This window comes from Megalobrama amblycephala, linkage group LG2, assembly GCF_018812025.1.
Source record: "Megalobrama amblycephala isolate DHTTF-2021 linkage group LG2, ASM1881202v1, whole genome shotgun sequence".
NCBI lineage: Eukaryota > Metazoa > Chordata > Actinopteri > Cypriniformes > Xenocyprididae > Megalobrama > Megalobrama amblycephala.
Genome location: NC_063045.1, coordinates 27235886 through 27240628, shown reverse-complemented (window position 1 = coordinate 27240628; position 4743 = coordinate 27235886).

Below are 4743 nucleotides of genomic sequence, written 5' to 3'. Positions count from 1 at the left end.
TGTTTTTTCATGTTTAATATTATAAAGCTTCTGCTTTAAAGCAATATACTGTATGAAGTGCTTTAAAAATAAATGTAATGTGTCTTTACTGGAATGCTGAACTGCAGAGCTGGTGCAAACATATCTACATAAGATGCTTTCTTAACTGCTGTTTTTTTATCGCTGTCATTTTTTGTGTGATTATTTTGTTATTGAGAGGAAAGCGCTCAGCACATATTTGCATATTCATCTAAATGAAGCTCTCAGCAGTGTGGATGCTGTCGCGATGTTCACTAACAGTATAGCGTTAGTCACGTAATGTCTTTTTACCCCTAAGTGAAGAACGAAAAAGAACTTTGCTGTGAGTATAACTGGGTCTTATGGTAATGGTTAGCATTTAGTATTTGTTTGAGCTTTGTATAGGCCTTTATGGAGCAGTTACCAACAGGGTTTAACTAGCCAAACACAGGTCCAGAGCCACCGTTTTTACACTTTTCAGCAAGTCAGCCTCCAAATAGTCTTGCGTAGCCAGACCTTCAGGTTGACGGCAGAAGGTCGGGACTCTTTCGCAGCTTTCATTGGCCAAGGACCGCCCAAGAGGACGTTTGACTGACATGCAACGCAAACAATCACAGTTCGTTTTGTTCTGCATCAGGTTTAGGGGCGTGGAAAAGTAAAGTCGATGTCCCTGTAATAACAGGCCGATGTGCATCTAATAAATTACTCATTTAACAATGTAGTGCAAGTTTACAGCAACAATGGAGCCACAAACTTCACATACATCCTGGTAAGTGCTCATCATCACAGTTGTAAACATGACCGCGTTCTTCTTCCACAAGGGGGTTTAGTGTCACAGCATTTGTTTCCAGGCAGACTGTTACAGAACTCGACACACGTGTCTCCCAGACATCCTGTAGAATTCAACCAATCAGATGACGACTTCGAAACTACTGAAGTGTTTCAAGATAAGTGTGCCATATGCATCAGACGTTCAGCCAACGGTCCGTAGGCGTGACGTCTGAAGCTGAGACTAACCTCCAAATGGCTTACCCTTAATCTGAACTGGGAAACAATAACATTGTTATTATCAATAACTATAACCAGCCTAGCAATGGCCAAGCAGTAAGTGACATTTTCTTTGAGAGTTCAGCCACAAAGCAGTTTTCCTGAGGGATGTCAACTATCTTGTCAGATTTTGAGGATCTATTGATGAGGAAATGCCTGTGACTGATATCTGGAAAGGAATGGGGGGTAGTGGAACTTTATTTCGCCAGGCTTCCATGCTCCCGTCACTATTTTCAGCTGGCAGGATTTCCTTTGGGATCTTCCTCCCACATGCTCTGTTTCTGGTGAAGTTCTGTTCTCGTCTTGTACTCTCGATGGTCTGGGGAGGATGCAGCTGTGGCAGCACTACTGATGCACTCTGGGAAGGTGGAGCAGCAGGTGATGACAGACACAGGAAGGACCCACAATGGATGATGTCATTGGGAAACCACAGGATGAGTCTTTGACCTCTATACATCCTCTCAATGCTCTGCCTCTGGGATTTGAGGACATCTTATGCATGGGAAAGCCATCAATATCCACAGGATCACCAATCTTTATTCCCAATGTATGGCATCATCTTGCTTGAACTTTATGTATCCATTGTTCTGAAGATAGATGTGCATTGGTAGAGAGCACCAAGGAAAGTTGACAGAAGTGTAAAGTTTTGAAAACTAATCAAATAACACACTCTCTGCATATGTACCGAATTGCGATCTGAATCAGTTTGCTGCCAACGGGATTGCAACAGGCCAGATTTGCAACACACAGTTTTAAAATCAGGAGTTGTCCGGCTTTGACCGCTGCATGTGTAGGAAACTTCAAAGAGTCTGGATGGTCCATCTCATAGCACCGTGTGCAGTACGGATTGACAGCAAAAGGATCATTTGCTTTGACCCCACTGTTGATCAGCTAGCTGGCCATGTCCAGGTGTCCATGTGCTGCTGCTACATAGAAACCTGCATCACAGGGCAAGTCTGAAGTAGTGAGTCTTGGTATAAGTGTGCAGAGCCAGTGGTTGTTATTTGATGTGATCGGTTTTTGGCAGCCAGTGAAAATTGATGAAGGACCATTAAAGAGCACTCTCGCTGTTGCATTCTGGATCAGCTGCAGAGGTTTGACAGTACATGCTGGATGGTCTGCCAAGAACATTACAATAGTCCAGTCTGGATAGAACAAGTGCTTGGACAAGGGGATGTGTAGCATGCTCTGACAGGAAGGACTAGATCTTCCTAATGTTGTATAAGGTAAATCAGCAGGACTGTCCTGGAAGGAGTTATGGTTGATGAGCTTAGCTGAATGGAGAATGGAGTTGTGAAATGTTGGTTGGCCGAAACCACAAGCAGTTCTGACTTGGCAAGGTTCAGTTGAAGGTGATGGTTCTTCATCCAACAGGAAATGTCTGTTAGGTGGGCTGATATGCGAGCAGCTACCATTGGATCATCCGGCAGGAATGAAAGGTAGAGTTGTGTGTCATCAGCATAGTAATAAGAAAGAGAGATGATGCTGAACTGTTTGTTTGAGTCCTCTAAAACAAGCTCTCAGAAACTCATTCCAGCATTCCCAAGTTTCCAGGGGAAAGTTGCCACCTGTAACAGAAAATCTTTATTAGTGCCATTTGCTGAGAAAGTTTGCTTACTAATCCTCAATGATGTGCAGTACCCATGACGGATTGATAATATGAAAGAATTACTGGAATCTTCAGAATATCATGTGAAACTGGACACAGAACTGAAGAATGTCATTCATAGCGAGCCGTTTTCATTGGCTATCACAGACCAATGCCTCTTACACTTTCCATCAGACAGGAGTGCCATTTGAGGTAATCAAGCATAATCTGGTTTTATATAAAGATTTTGGCCAGTCAAGTTGATAGATTAGATTATAGTGCAATAATGTTGATAGAAAGTAGTATAATAGTGTATGATGGGCACACACTCTGTTTTTTACATTCAGAATATGATTCTATCCAGATGGAGATCAAACATGTTTGATAGTTTGAGCTGATTTTAGAACATATTGTTTTCATTTGTTATGCATCTCCTATAAATGGTATGAACCATTTGTCTCTGTAAACATTTGCAAAGTCAAAAAGTGCATGATGCCTTACATACTGTACTTTTGTATCTGTATAACTTCTGTGTCTGTATCCGTGATTAGATGCTTTTACAGATGCATTTTATTAGCTTGCACAGCATAATCCCTCAGCAGGTTACAGTCAAGAGATGAAGGCTGCTCCTTGGTGGACAGTCTGAAGGAACTGACTGGAATACCAAGATGCAGGGACACCACTGACTGTAGTTTGGACACAAAGGATCTCAGTAAAGTTACAAGTCCCATTATGGGAAATGTCTCCTTCATTACGGCACTGAACACCTGTAGAATGGCCTTGTTGACTTCCTGTGTAAGGCAGTACTTGTTTACTGTATCAAAACAAGACAACCAAGTCTTCCAGCGCTGCTCCCAGTATGTTCAACTCCAACCCTAATCAAACACCCTTGAACCAGCTAATCAAGCTTTTCGGGATTGCTTGAAAATCACATACAGATCTCCAGGAGCAGTTGATGACAATCTGATTTAAAGTACACATTTGCCTCCCAGTGGTGATACCTGCTAACTACAGCACAGAAAATGGCACATTCCACAAATGGGATATGAACAAATGCTTGAAACTCCCCCAAAGTAAGGTAAAATTTATTTATTTCAACAAAGTGTGGTCAGGAGGTCACATTGAATATTATATGAGCTTTATTTTTATATTTTGTATTTTAGATAGGATAACAGGGTCGATATCACTGAGGTGGGACAGGCCAGAATCCACATTTTAAAGGGGCTTTTCTCTTTTTACTTTTCATGTTGTTAATTTTATGTTAGATAATAGTTAAACTAATTGTTCTCTCTCTGACAATGGTACACCAAATTGTACTCTGTTAATAGTGTCATGTATGTGGATAATATATCAGCTTTATTTTTTAAACATGGTCTTAAATGCATGCATTTCCATTAGCTGACTGTACATAAAAAAAAAAATTAATATCACAAATTATTATTATTTTATAATATGCCATTTTTGTATACTACACACAATTACCTTCACAAGTTATATTTCACAAATTGTGTTGTAAGCTTTTAGGACTAGGCTATTTCTCTGCAGACTGACTGAATATTGACACGTCACATATTCCTATATCATGAATTTAAATATCGTTCTAATAACACATTTGTAATGAAGAAGTTGCAATTTATTTCACATTTCATTGTATTATCTGCAAATTCATTTTATTTTAAAGTACTTTCAGCACATTTATTTTATTGGAGGAAATTAAGACACTACACTATTTTCACTTTCTGAATTGGGGGTCCAGTAATATATAGCCAATAACTACTTCTTATGAGAAACACGTTAGTTATTCCTCCAGGGGGCACTTGATGGATCAGAAAAAACGACGATGGTTGGATCGACGTCTTGTTGGATAGATTGTACGCTAAAAAAGTATATTTAAAACAAAACAAAACAAAAAAATAAATAAACCAAACGTCTATGGTTTTCATATTACCCGCTAATGTTTAAATATATAGATAGGACTACAATTCTGATTTGAAGAAAAAAAAAAAAAAAAAAAAACCTTCTACATTCACATTCCTGAAAGTAGCATTTACACAAAATAATAATTTAAGAGCATAACAAAAATCTACCCGCTTATTCAGCAGTCAGGTTCC